The sequence below is a fragment of the Ceratotherium simum genome, chromosome X, assembly GCF_057802395.1.
Source record: "Ceratotherium simum simum isolate JZ-2026a chromosome X, ASM5780239v1, whole genome shotgun sequence".
Classification (NCBI taxonomy): Eukaryota; Metazoa; Chordata; class Mammalia; order Perissodactyla; family Rhinocerotidae; genus Ceratotherium; species Ceratotherium simum.
The window spans coordinates 68292593-68307911 of record NC_141940.1 but is presented as its reverse complement, the minus strand read 5'-3'; the positions used below and the strand labels follow the sequence as shown (position 1 = coordinate 68307911).

At 39.0% G+C, this 15319-nt stretch overlaps 1 protein-coding gene across 1 annotated transcript in view; it reads right to left on the bottom strand.

The window, feature by feature from the left end:
- Positions 1-15319, bottom strand: part of ATRX (ATRX chromatin remodeler) — a 192191-nt gene that overhangs the window by 114479 nt on the left and 62393 nt on the right. The window lies entirely within an intron of this gene.

Sequence of the window (15319 nt, the reverse complement as noted above, 5' to 3'; positions counted from 1 at the left end):
TAATAACAGAAAACATTTAAAATATGATACCTCAAGCTTCTCATCATCTTTTAATCCCTCTTGCCACTTCTCAAATTCATTCATCCAATTCAAAGCAGTATTAAGAGGACAAACCACTAAAGCTGTGCTGAAATCCAATTTGTCACACAAAAGAACTGTATGAAGAAAACTTACCACCTACAAGAAAACAAATTAAGTTGCCATCTTCATTTACATATCTGCAAAAAACTTAATAAATCGAGCAATATTACAATTTAATAGTTAGGAGTTTTTTGCTTTAAACAAGAAAGCAACCAACCAAAGGTCACAATTTCCAAACCAAGCAAAATACAAGGAAAAAGATATAGTACCTAAAAACAGGGAGTTAGCTCCCAACTCTAAAGCTCCATGAATCTATTACCAATAATAATAATAATATGAATATTATAAGTAACCACACCAAAACAGCAACTAAGTCCCTGGTCTTCAGAGAACGTCCCTACAGTCTTTCAGAAGATACCACCGCCCATTTAGAAGAAAATCGCGTTCTCGAGTACTTTTCCATTTTATAGTGAGTCTTCTGACTTGCTGAACCTATAATGATTATCTTATGGTTTAAAATTACACATATATTCACTAATTTCACGTCTCTGCTGGAACTCCTGCCATTCAGAAATGCAGTATTTTAATAGTGAAAACTATTTCACGTTCTCACTACAGGATCACAGACTGTTAAGAAGGTGTAAAGAAAGTACATTTCCACCTCAGAATCTTTGCCGGTTTTACTGGCTATGCCTGTAACCCCATTCTTTCACTTCATTTAAGATCTCTGCTCAAACATCACCTCCTAAAAGATGCTCTCCCTCTCTGTTCTCCCTTAACACCTGTTATCTGAAGGTACATATTTCTTATTTTATTTGATCAAAATCTCTCTCCCCCACCAGAATATAAGCTTCCTGAGGGAGAGATCTTGTTATTCTTGTTCACTGTTTGATCTCCAGCCCCTACAACTGTGCCTGGGACATGACCAGAATCCAACATACATTCTTGAATTAATGAACGCACAACAACAGAATACCTTCATGTTCTTACCTGTAAAGTCTTACCAAGGCCCATGCAGTGGGCGAGAATGCATCGAACCTGGAGATTTCTTTGTTTTTTTTACAGACTCACAGCAGCAATCCCACATAAACTGAACACCTAAAAATGACAGCTTCATTAAGTTCAATTTAAAGGCCCAAGTTAAAAATCTTCCTTCATAAACACACCAAAAACATAACCAAAACTTCTAAGAAATAGAATTTTAAAAAACAGAGATAAAGAATCTCAAATGTAAATGAGATTTTCCCCCCACTAAGGTTACCAGGAAAAAAAACAGTGAATGCAAGCACACGACAGGGTGACTCGGCTTCATTCATCTTATCTAAACTATCACAGCAGACCTCCTCCACCCCCTGGGAGGGGCCAGAGACATAGAATAATCAAAAACAGAAACTTTATCCAAAGAGGGAACAGATTCCTATTAAACATACTTTTGGATTTACTGAATCAATCAGAAAAAAAACACAGGAGATAATTTATCATTTCTCCCTTTATTCAATAGTCAAGACTGAACAAGAAAGGGGGCTCACTACCCAAGGAGTAGGAGCTGTAGAACTTCCCTTATGAATTTATTCACATACACACTCAAAACTGACTTACTGATTCCACTCTAACAAAGCAGAGGACAGGGATAATTTGGTATCTTTCTGATACCAAGGTAGAAATATTATTAAGAAACATACCTGAAATTGTTGAAATAACATTTCCTAAAGAAGACTTCTAGCTAACTCTACCTCACCCTACCCTGCAGCGGCCCTTAGCCAACCATTGCAGACTAGGTGAAATCCACTTGCTAAGTATACCCATTTGTAAGTGGCACTTACTTCCCCTTTGATAACACTCATTTTCTTTGCAGTCATTTAATTTTGTTCTTCTTCATTTGCTTATGCATGCCATAAGGGCAGGGATCATGTCTGTTTTGCTCACTAATGTACCTCCAGTGCTTAGCAGAATATGAGGCACACAGGAGACACCAAATTTTGGTAAAATTTAACTAAAAATGCTTTAATCATCTAAGAGTTTCTTACCATCTACTTGATGGGGTTTCAATTTGATAACCATATTTCTATGAACCTGCACTAAAGGTTCTTTGGTTTCTTCATCTTCATCTAAAACCAACTTGGTGGTTATTGGACACTTAATGGGCCGAAAGCATCTTCAATTTCTATCACCTGCGAGAAAGAGAATTATAGATAGTTAAGCTCATAGATATCTTTCAAACAATGGTGGGATATTAGTCTTGCTAAGAGAAATTTTCCAAAATATAGACATAGCTACTTCCACACCACACATCCAATATTTTGATTCAATAAGAGCAGGACAGATCACAGGATTACGTGTTTTCCAAAGTCAAAAACCTCCACAAGACCTTGAATCACTGTGCTAATGTCAGTAATTTAGTGCATCGGTTCTCACCCTGGATATCTCAACACACACGATAGGCAGAGCTTTGAGAAAAGTAGTGTTCTAAAGTAGTCTACAGCACCACCATTCAAATTTGAATAGACACATGGTTGCCAAACAGGGATGATTCTGTTCCTCTAGACAACATTTGAAAATGTGCAAGGCGCTTATAGTTGTCACAATGACTAGTCAAGACTGGTATTTAATGTAGGTAGAGGAAGATAAACATAAATGTTCCACAATGTGAAAGACAGTCCCAAACCAGAACTGTCCCACAAGATGCCAAAACACTCCCACTGAAAAACACTGTAACTCACGTGTTAGGAAAGGGAAAAACTTTTAGAAACACTAGTTTGAGAAGCACAGGCTCAAAGGCATGACAAGAACATATAATACCTTCTAATTGCAAAAGGAAAAAATTATCTTAAGTTTCTTATTTAAAAGAAAACTTGAATAGACGTAAAGTACACATGAACACCTGTGTGTGCGTATATGCTTCACTGTCTTATCCCAATGTCTATCCATTACATAGTATACTCAAGAACTGTATAACGTAGGAAACAAGTATTGCCATTTTACAAATGAAAAAAACACGGAGAGGACAGAGGCGTTCAACAACTTATAGAAGGTCGTACAACTATTAAGTATCACAACACTAAGATTTATACCCAGAGGGTTGGGGCTCCAGAGTCCATGCTCTTAACCACTCACGCAACACTACTTAACTAAAATAAATGCTTATATAAACAGTTTTATAGTTCCATGAAAATCAATAAAAATTCACGATTTTAAAATTAGAGAAATTATGTTGTTTAAGGAATAAAATTTTACCCAGTATTTTTTTTCTTATTTAGAACTGTAACTAGGAATGAATGGATTACAGGCATACCTCATTTTATTGCTCTTCACTTTATTGCGCTTCATAGGTATCGTGTTTTTACAAGATCCTCCACCAGCAAAAAGACTATGACTAAGCTGAAGAGCTCAGATGATGGCTAGCATTTTTAGCAATAAAGTATATTTTAATGAAGAGTATGTACAGTGTGTTTTCCAGACACAATGCTATTGCACACTTAATAGACTAGCATATAGTGTAAACATAACTTTTTCATTGACCCTGAGCTAACATCTGCTGCCAATCTTTCTCTTTTTTTTTCTCCCCATGCCCCAGTCCATAGTTGTATATCCTAGTTGCAGGTCCTTCTAGTTCTATGTGGGACGCCGCCTCAGCATGGCTTGATGAGTGGTGAGTAGGTACATGCCCAGGATCCAAACCGGCAAACCCCAGGCCGCCGAAGCGGAACGCGGGAACTTAACTGCTACGTGACCGGGCCAGCCCCTAAACACAACTTTTATATGCACTGGGAAGCCAAAAAAATTTGTATGACTTGCTTTATTGCAATATTCGCCTCATTGCTGTGGTCTGGAACCAAACCCGCAATATCTCCGAGGTATGCCTATATTCAATATCCACTATAGAAATTAAAAAAAAAAAAAAAGTAGACAGAATAGTAAAATGAACCCTGTTACCCATTATTCAGCTTCAAAAATTATCAACTTCTGGCCAGTTGTGTTTCACTGACAGCCCCCGCCCATTCTCCAACTCCTCAGATCCCACAAATGATTTTGAAGCAAACCTGAGAAAGCATGTAACCTGATCTGTTAATGTTTTAGAATGTCTCTTTTTAAAACCATAACTACAGTACCATTGTTGCATGTAAAAAAACTTAAAATGTCACAAATTTGTAATAAATTACCTGAATAGATACTGCACATACACAAAACTGCAAATGATATACAAAGCAAAACTAATACTAGGAGACAGTGTGGTGGCGGATAAATAACACAAGCCATTTGGATCAAACTCCATTTAACAAGTTACTTAAACTCTCTTAGCTTCAGTTTCTCCATCTGCAGCCTGGGAAAGATTATAAACAGCCCTCACAGGGTTATTGTGAAGATTAATATAAGGCAATGTATGCAAAGTATCTGGCATAGACTAAGTATTCACTAAATTTTTCTCATGTCCCAGCTTGGATGTGTCGCAGCTTCATATCTCTGGGGCAAAGCCATTAGACAAAATGGAAAAGTCCCTGAATGTCTTCTCCTGTCTGCAAGCTGTGCTAGGGACAATCCTAAAACATCCCCCAAGATTTCCACCCTCTAGTGTCAACACTCTGTATAATCTCATCCTCTTGACTGTGGCTGAGATCTGTAAATATGACGAGATATCATTCCCATAGTTGGGCCACTCATCAGTTGGGTTTGATTTAATCAAAAGGCAGAGTTTCCTAGGTGGGCCAGACCTAATCAAGGTGAGCCCTTTAAAAGACTGAAGTGTAACAGATACCCTCTTACTGGTCTCAAAGACAAGCAAACTGGCATGTGTAGAGAAGTCTCTAGCAGCTAAGGGTCTCAGTGCTACAACTACAAGAAACTGAATTCTGCCAACAAGTCATCTGGAAAAGGACACAAAGTCTTAGACGAAAATCACAGTTCTGGCTAACACCTTAATTTCAACTTGGTGTGACACTGAGCAGACAACCCAGTAGAGTCATGCTCAGCTAAACCACTCTCAAATTCCTGACTTGTAGAACTGTGAGATGATAATTTTGTCTTGTTTTCAGAGGCTAAGTCTGAGGTAATTTTTTAATACAGCTATAGAAAACTAATACACAAGCCTTTAACTCGACTTTGAAACCATATGTTCATCAGTGATTTGGATGATATTTTTGTGAAGTGCTATCTTCAGAATTGAAGGTTAATGAATTTTCATCCTGAATGTAGGAGGAGATAACTTATAAAGAAATCGTCTACTTATTAGTGACTAAGTAGATGTGTTTATGCACTCAAGCTATAATGTAAGGAACGTTCATATAACAAATGATAAATAGGCGGCAATGAAATCCAAGAAGTTAGGACAAATGATAACTTAAGCTATAGTAAAGAATAAATAAGGACATGAAATATATCTCACATTTGAATTGAAAAAGAATAAGGAAAAAAACTGAAAACAAAGCCATTTGAATCCAACACATTAAAAAAGTTGGAACCCCAATTTCTTGCTGATGGAGACAAGGGATCATGATACATGATGGAGCATTAGGGACTACACATTTGCCCCTCAAGGCGCTATGATCAATTGGAAGAATAGAGCGAGAGGTCAAATACTGTACATGATTTCCCTCATTAAGTGGTAGATAATAACAAATAAACAAACAAACACATAGAGACAGAGATTGGATTGGTTGGTTGCCAGAGGGAAAGGGGAGAGGGAGGAGGGGCGAAAGAGGTTAATTCAGCACAAGTGTGTGGTGATGAGTTGTAGTTAGTATTTGGGTGGTGAACATGATGTAGTCTATGCATAAATAGAGAAGTATAATGATGTACACCTGAAATTTATACAATGTTATAAACCCGATGTTACTGCAATAAACAAAAAAATTAAAAATAAATAAAATAAATAAATTAATTCAATTAATTAAATTAAAAAAAGTAGTGACAAGCATCATGGCGGAGTTGTTCACTTAATGTCTTTTTCTCTCTAAGTTACAAGGAGTAGGACATCGACAGACCACCCAAGGATTCTCTACACAGCACCCTAGAATGCCTACAGAGATGCATACATCTATATACATTTGAGCCCAGGTGGACTAGGACTTTGTGGAGGCAGCTCCCAAGACAAGAGGCTCCCAGGAACTGCAGCCACGCCTGTGACCAGAGGCTCCAGGATCTACAGTAACACCCGGAAACAGAGGCCCCAGCAAATGCAGGCATCCTATGCTCCCAGCATCTCCAGGAACCACACTGCAGTTCCTGTGACCAGAGAGCTCCAGGAACCAGGATGATACCTGTGACCCAGCCCCCATCCCCTCCTCCAGCAGCACTGCCTCCAACCCCAGCCCACACAGCAGTGGGACATGTAATCAAGACCCCAGTATACTCCCAGAAGTGGTGGTGGTGCCTGTGACCTGGAGGTTCCAGGGGAATGCACCGGGGCCCAAAACCAGAGACTTCCAGGACCTGCAGCAGCACTCATGACTCCAGCCTCCTCCCCCCTTCTCTCCCCAGGTAGTGGTGGGTGGTGCCTGCAACCTGCGGCTCCAGGAGCCGCTGCGGGACCCAAGACCAGAGGCTCCAGAAACAACAGCAGTGCTCATGATCCAGTCCTCACCCTCTCCCCAGCAGCAGTGCCTCATCAACACAATTGCCCTTACACGTAGCAGGGGCTGCGGCATCCAAGACTCTGGGCCCCTGGCAGTGTTGTTGGCGGTGCTCGTGCGACCTGAGGTTCCAGGAACCACACCAGTGCCTGAAACCAGAAGCTCCAGGAACCCTGACGGCACCTTACTGACCCAGGTACCCTCCACCTGTGTGGCATCCAGCGATGTACGCACCTTCAGACGCTCCAGCCCACTCCAGTAGTGGCCAAGAGGCCGGATGAACCCAGCACCCCAGGAAGCAGCAGTGCCAGCACCCACAGAAAACCCAGGAGCAGCAGTGTATGAGGCAGCAGCATCCAAGGCTGCAGAGAGCCCATGTGAAAACCCTGGTAACAGCAACAAGCGGAGCCCAGACCCCGGGTCTGCCCAGCTGCAGCAGAATTGCTTCCACAACTCCAGACCCCCTACCTGCGGCAGCGGTCCCTGCAGACCCAACAAACGCTCCGGACATGGCAAAGGAGATCATGACCCTGGCTCTCGTGTGACTCTTCCCCTTCCTCTGCCACAATGGGGAATCTGTGACCCAGAGCAACAGCCAGAAGCAGTAAAAGTGCTCAAGTGAGCCTGGTCACCCCAATGGCTAAGCCCCATGACTACAGCGACACTGGGCAATAAGCAGCAAAGCACCAGCAATCATGAAGGCACAAGCAGCACAAGGAAGGTACTGACAACACCTCTGACAGAGGCAGCGGACAGTGGATAGTTACAGGCACTCAGATACAACCAGAACCAGCTCAGAATCAGGTAAACAAAGCGCTTTACCTAAATAGGAAAGCCTTAGCTATTTGCTTATTAAAAAAGGCATCAGTAGAGGAACAACTGATCTGCGCCATAGAAAAATTGGGTAGTAACATGGTATCACAAAAGAAAATGAACAATTCTCCAGAAACCAAACATGAGAGTCATGGAAGATTGCAATCTAACAGAGACATAAGGATAATGAGTATCCCAGAAGGAGAAGAGAAGGAGAAGGGAGTAGAGAGCTTATTTAAAGAAATAATAGCTGGAGTGGCCGGCCCAATGGCGTAGTGGTTAAGTTCGGCGCACTCCTGCTTCAGGCAGCCCGGGGTTTGTGTGGGATTCGGATCCCAGGCGTAAGGACCTACACACTGCTCATCAAGCCATGCAGTGGCGAGGGAGCCCACGTACAAAATAGAGGAAGACTATGGCACAGAGATGTTAGTTCCACAGGCAATCATCCTTACAAAAAAAAAAAAAAAAAGAAATAACAGCTGAGAACTTCCCAGAAAAGCTGGGAAAAGGAACTGGATATACAAGTACATAGAACATCTAGTTATCTCAGCACAAAAAGAACTTCTCCAAAGCCCCACATTATCATTAAAACTGTCAAAAAGTCAGTGGCAAAGAAAGAATATTAAGGTAGGCCAGAGAGAAAAAAAAACAATAACCAACAAAGGCACCCCATGGGCTATCAGCAGATTTCTCTAACAAGAAACTCTACAGGCCAGGAGAGAGTGGAATGATATATTCTAAAATATTGAATGATAAAAACTATCAGCCAATACTCCACCCAGCAAAGTAGGACTTCCCAGATATGAAGGAGAAATACACACTCTCCCAGACAAAAGCTGAGGGAGTTCTACCACCATTAGACCTGCCTTACCAGAAATCCTTGACTAGAGCTCTCCTACCTGTGACAACTAAAAGCATAGACAGGGAAAGGGGAAAATGATAAAACCTGTGTAGGCAAATGAAGATAAGATGTTATCAGGGCAGAAAAGGACTATCTCATCTCTGAGATCTTTTGTACAAACACTCATGTTAACCACAAAACAAAAATCCATAGCAGAGTCACAAAACATAGACAAAGAGAAAACTGAGAAACACATCACAAAAACAAACAAACAAACAAACAAACAAAACACCAAACTGAAATGGCAGACAGAAACAGAAGGGGAAAAGAAATAATGGAAATATAGAGCAACAAGAAAAACAACAGAGACCTCATGGTGTATTAAGACCACATATATCAATAATCACCCTAAGCAGTAAATGGATTTGATTCACCAATCCAAAAAGACACAGAGTGGCTGGATGGATTAAAAAAATAAGACCCAGCAATATGCTACTCTCCAGAAGACCCATCTCAGCTCTAAGAAGACAAATATAGGCTCAGAGGGAAGGGATGAAAGGTGACACTCCAAGAAAAAATGGCCAACAAAACTAAGCAGGGGAAAGCCATACTTTGTACCAGACAAAATAAAGACTTCCAGAAGCCAAAAAAGGTAACAAGAGACAAAAGATGGACATTATATAATGATAAATGGGACAATCTGTCGGGGAGAAGACACAACATTTATTAAAATATATGCACCTAAGATAGGGGTACATGGAAAGTATATAAAGCAACTATTAAGCAGACTTTAAAGGAAGAAATTGACAGCAACACAATAATAGTAAGATACTTTAATTCCCAGCTACACTCTCAATGGACAAGATCATCCAAACAGAAGTCAACAAGGTAACACTGGCCTTAAGTGAAACACCAGACCAGATGAACTTAATAGATGCATTCATAAAACATTCTATCCAAAAGCTCAACGGGATACACATTCTTCTCTCAAGTGCACATGAAAAATTCTCAAAGATAGACAATATGTTGGGAAATAAAACAAGTCTCAATAAATTTAGGAAGACTGAAATAATATGTAAAGCATCTTTTGCAACCACACACTGGTATCAAACTAGAAAACATCTACAAGAAGAAAGCTGGAAAAGTCACAAATATGTGGAGACTAAACAAATATGCTATTGGAACACGATGAACAACTATTGGATCAATGAAGAAATCAAGGGAGAAACCAAAAATACCTGGAGACAAATGAAAACGAAAAACACAACATACTGAACCCATGGGATACAGCAAATGTAGCGGTACTAAGAGAGGAGTATTACAGTAACACAGGCCTCACCTCAAGAAACAAGAAAAAATCTCAAATAAACAATCTTAACACTACACCTAAAAGCACTAGAAAAAGAACAAAGATCAAAGTCAGTAGAAGGAAAATAATAAAAATCAGAGCAGAAGTAAATTGAAAGGAAGACTGAAATGATAATAGAAAAGGGCATAAATGTAACTAAGAGCTGATTCTTTGAAAAGATAAATAAAATTGACAAACTGTTAGCTAAGATTCACTAACAAAAAAGGTGAGAAGGCTCAAAGGAAAGAGGAGAAATTACAACAGAGATACCACAGAAGTACAAAGGATTATAGGAGAGTAGTAGAAAAGCTCTATACCAACAAATTAGATAACTCTAGAAAGAAATGAATAAATTCTTAGAATTGTACAACCTCCCCAAATTGAATCAATAAATAGAGATTCTGGAATAGACGAATCACTAGTAAAGGAGATTTAAACTGTAATCAAAAACTGCCCCCAAAAGCAAAAGCCCAGAAACAGTTGGCTTCTCTGGTGACTTCTACCAAACATTCAAAGAAATATTTAATACCCATCCTCTTCAAACTCTTCCAAAAAACTGAAAAGGAAGGGACAGCTTCCTCAACTCCTTTTCTGAGGCCAACATTACCTTGATACCAAAACCAGACAAGGGCGTTACAAAAAAGGAAGAAACTACAAGGCCCATATCGGCTGATGAACATAGATGCAAAAATCCTCAACAAAATATTAGCAAATTGGAATACATTAAAAGAATGGTACACCACAATCAAGTGGGAGTTTATTCCAGGGATGCTTGAGGATGCGGTTCAATATCGACAAAAACCTATCAATGTGATATACCCACGTTAACAAAATGAATAATAAAAATAACATGATTATCTCAATAGGTGCAGAAGAAAGTATTTGACAAGTTTCAGCATCCGTTTATGATAAAAACTCTGAAGGAAATGGCTACAGAAGTAAAGTACCTCAACATGATAAGGATGACCAAATACAACAAACTCACGGCTAACATTATATTCAATGGTGAAAAGCTAAAAGCCATCCCTCTAAGAACAGGAATAAAACAAGGATGCTCACTCTTGCCACTCTTATTCGAACATAGTATTGAAGTCGTACTTGCTGTAAATAATTAGGCAAGAAAAGCATAAATAAATGGGATCCAAATTGGAAACGAAGAAAAGTAAAAAGTGTTCCTATTTGTGGATAACATAATTTTTATATTTAGAAAATCCTAAAGAGTCCACCTCAAAACTATTAGAAATAATGATTATGAAGTAAAGGTTGCTGGGTACAAAATCTACATACCAAAAATCCAGCTGCAATTCTATACACTAACAACAAAATTAGCAGGAAAGAGAAAATGTCAATAATACAATCCCATTTACAATAGTAACAAAAAGAATGTAAAATACCTAGGAAAAATTTAAACAAGGAGGTGAAAAGACCCTGTACAGTGAAAACTGTAAGACATTGTTGAAAAAGAAATCGAGAAGACTAGGCACAAAGAAATGAGAAAGATATTCCATGCTCACAGATTGGAAGAACTAATTATAGTTGGAATGTCCACTATTACCTAAAGCAGTCTACAAGATTCAATGCAATCCCTATCCAGAATCCCAATGACATTTTTCATGGAAAAGCGAACAAAGAACCCTAAAATTTATATGAAACAACAAAAGCCCCAAATAGCCATAGTACAATTATGAGAAAAAAGGGCACAAAGAAGCTGGAGAATTATCACACTTTTCTGATTTCAAAATATACTAATGGGTTACAGTAATCATAATGTAAAATGGTTTACTGGCAGAAAAGCAGAGACCCTGGATCAATGAAACAGAACTTTACAGACCTGGAAATAGACCCGCAAATTTATGGACAGCTGATTTCCAAAGAAAGGAACCTAAGAACATACAATGGAGAAAGGAAAGTCATCTTTAATAAATGGGGCTGCGTGGAAAAATTGGACAGCCACATGCAAAAAAAAATGAAAGTAGACCCGTCACTCTACACCATAAACAAAAATTAATTCAAAATGGATCAAGCGACTTGAAACCATAAAACTTCTGGAAGAAAACATAGGTGATGCGTTCTTTGACATTGGTCTTAGGCAGTATCTTTTTTTGAATATGTCTCTCAGGCAAGGGAACCAAAGAAAAAATGTGACAAATGGGACTAGATCAAAGTAAAAAGCTTCTGCACGGCAAAGGAAACCATCAACAACACAAAAGAAAACCTACCAACTGGGAGAAGACAGTTGGCAAATCATATATCCAATGAGGGGTTAATTTCACCAATATACGAAGAACTCATACAACTCAACAACCAGAAAAAACAAGCTTTATCCAAAAAGCAGGGCAGAGGGGGCCAGCCTGGTGGCATAGTGGTTAAGCTCGCACGCTCGGCTTAGCGACCCTCACACCCCTTATCAAGCCATGATGAGGCAGGGCGTCCCACATATAGAAGTAAAGGAAGATGGGCATGGGTGTTAGCCCAGGGGCCAATCTTCCCCTCAGCAAGGAGGATTATTGGCAACAGATGTTAGCTCGGTGCTGATCTGCGCCTCACCAAAAAAAAAAAAAAAAAAAAAAAAAAAAAAAAAATGGTGAAGAGGATCTGAACAGCTGTACTTTTCAAAAGAAGATATACAGGAATGTATAGGCACATGAAAAGATGTTCAACATCACTATTTAGTAGAGAAATGCAAATCAAAACCACAATGAGATATCACCTCAAACCCATCACAATGGCTATAATTAACAAGACAAGAAGTGAGAAGTGTTGGAGATCTGGATACGGGAGGAAAGGGAGTACACTGGTTGTGAGAGAAGTGACAAACTGGTGCCTTCCAGCTACAGAAAAGCATTATGGAGATGTCAAAAGAATTAAAAATAGAAATACCATATGATCCAGTGAGCCCACTACTGGGTATTTATGAAAAGAACATGAAATCAAGCAATTCAAAAGATATATGTACCCCACGTTCATTTGCAGCATCATACACAATAGCGAAGATGTGGAAGCAATAAATACCCACTAATGGATGAATGGATAAAAGAAAGATTTGGCGTATATATATATATATATATATATATATATATATATCTCATCATCTGCTACACTCAGCCATAAAAAAGACAAAATTATGTTGCCATTTATTGAGACCATGGATAGGACCTTGAGGGTATTATGCTAAGCAAAATGAGTCAGACAGAAGAACAAACACACATGATTATGATCTCACTTTCATAGGTGGAAGATAAACAAACACACAGATAAGGAGAACAGATTGAGTGGTTACCAGAGGAGAAGGAGAAGGGTAGGCGGAGGGAGGATAAAAACTTGTCTATTGGTGTTAGTTAAGAAGAATGCAGTCTATACAGATTGAAAATATAATAATGTACACCTGAAATGAAGACAATGTTATAAGTCAATGACTCCAAAAAAATGATTTTTAAAAACTTAAATTAATTAAGCTAGACTAAAAGTGATTTAAATGCCACTGTAGAGAACTATGCCAAAGCACTCTCTAACAGAAGACAACACACAGACACTCAACAATATCCGATTTACAATATCCACTTTGTAATAGACACCACTAAGGTATTATGTCAAAGAAGGAAAAATATTAACAATACCAGGAGAAAAATCACTTAAGAAAAGCAGGACCAAAAGAAGTGACAGAGATGTTGAAATTGGCGAAGACAAGTACAGTAAAACAGCTGTAAAAATGGTTTCAATACTGAAAAGAAAACATGAACATAGTGAGAAGAGAAATAAAAGATATAATGAAGAACCAAATACAATTCCTAGAGATGAGAAAAGTAAGTATCTCATATGAAAAATTCACCTGAATGAAATTTACATCATAATGATAAAAAAGAAGAAAAGATTAATGAACTTAGAGAAGACAAAGAAAACCAAAGAGAAACCATCAAAAATGAAATACAGAGGGAAAAAATGAATAAACCAGTGGGGCGATATCAACAATCTAATATATGTAAATAGAGGGGTCCCATATAGGAAAAAGAACAGAGAAACTTAGTTGAAGAAATAACGGTCAAAACTTTCCAAAAATTTGATGGAAATTATTTTTTAAAGATTTTATTTATTTATTTTTCCCTCCAAAGCCCCAGTAGATTGTTGTGCGTCATAGCTGCATCCTTCTAGTTGCTGTATGTGGGGCTGTGACCTCAGCATGGCTGGAGAAGCGGTGCGTCGGTCGCAGCGCCGGAGATCGAACCGGGCACGCCAGCAGCTTGTGAGCGGGCGCGCTTAACCGCTGTAGCCAGGGGAGAACGGCCCATGATGGAAATTATAAACTCACAAGTCCAACAAGTTAAAGAATACAAAGCAGGATAAAAACTAAGAAAACCACAATCACCGATTCCGAAAACCTTTTACCAAAAAATCATTAAAACTAACTCTTAAAACAACTAAGAAAAAAGGAAGACATTACATACCCAGAGGCAAAGACCACAAACAACATGTCATAGAGAAGCAACATCTTTAAACAGATGAAAGAAAAAAATAAAACTATCAACCTGTTCTCACCCAGGGATAATAACTTTCAAAAATGAAGTGAAAAGGTAGAAGTCAAAGAAAAGATGGACTGAAAATCTCTAAGCTCTGCTCTTTTTGCACAGAAATGTTGAAAAACAAATCAGAAACTGTCTGAACTAACTTTGCCAGAATTCTGGAAAACAGTCAAAGTTTTACAGCAACCAAGTGAATGTCAGTCAAGAAAAATATCTTCAAAACAGTAGGAGAAAGTTTTATGGCATTTTTACTTGCAGTGGGCGGGATCACCCCCTGGTGGGGTGATGGTCTTATTCTTGAAGCAGCAGCAGGCTGGTTGCTTGATTCCCACCTATCTCCCTCAAACTGGAAGGAGCACAGCAGACCTTATTTGCAAATTGTTGTGTGTATCTATCCAGCCTGTCTGGGAGATAACCAAAGGATTGACATAAGACTGTTATTTACTCTTGCACCTAACTTGGAACTCTGTAAGAAAGAGCTGGCAGGCTCGGCAAAAAAAAAAAAAAAAAAAAAAGCTACAAAGCAACTATGAACCCAGAGAAGCCAGGGGCAAGGCGTTATGGGTGGGGGAGACATACAATGACCCACGTACAGCTCAGAGAAGAAGCTGGGGATAGAGAAGGACATTTAAAACCAGCAAACTGTGCAGGAGAATCTAGAAAGCCATGCGTGGGTATGCCCAGGCAAGACTGCGCTCTCAGAAGAAAAGCTGAGAAGACTGCTTAAGTTTTAACCTAAGGCTGATCCTTAGCTTCAGTAAGACTAAGTACTGAAGAATTGTCCAAGTGCAGAGTCAATCTGCAAAGACAGGAAAACAGCAGGCATTCAAAGGAAATCTCTTTCAAAACAGTAGAAGCACGTTAGTGAAAAGAGACTTCAGTAATGACACAAAACAAAGAACTGACTTTTCAAAAATAATTGCGGAGAGTCTCAAAATAATCAGACTACAACAACTTTAGGGAAAAAACGCAGGAAATCCTTGGAAGGGAAAGGCTTGATTTTAGAGTTATCGATATAATATATTCAAATGCCCAATTTGCGATTAAAAAAATCTGAAACCATACAATGAAACAGGAAAACACGTACTCAAAGAACAAAATAAAACACAACAGAAACCATCCCTGAGAAATCTAACGATGAACTTGCTGAACA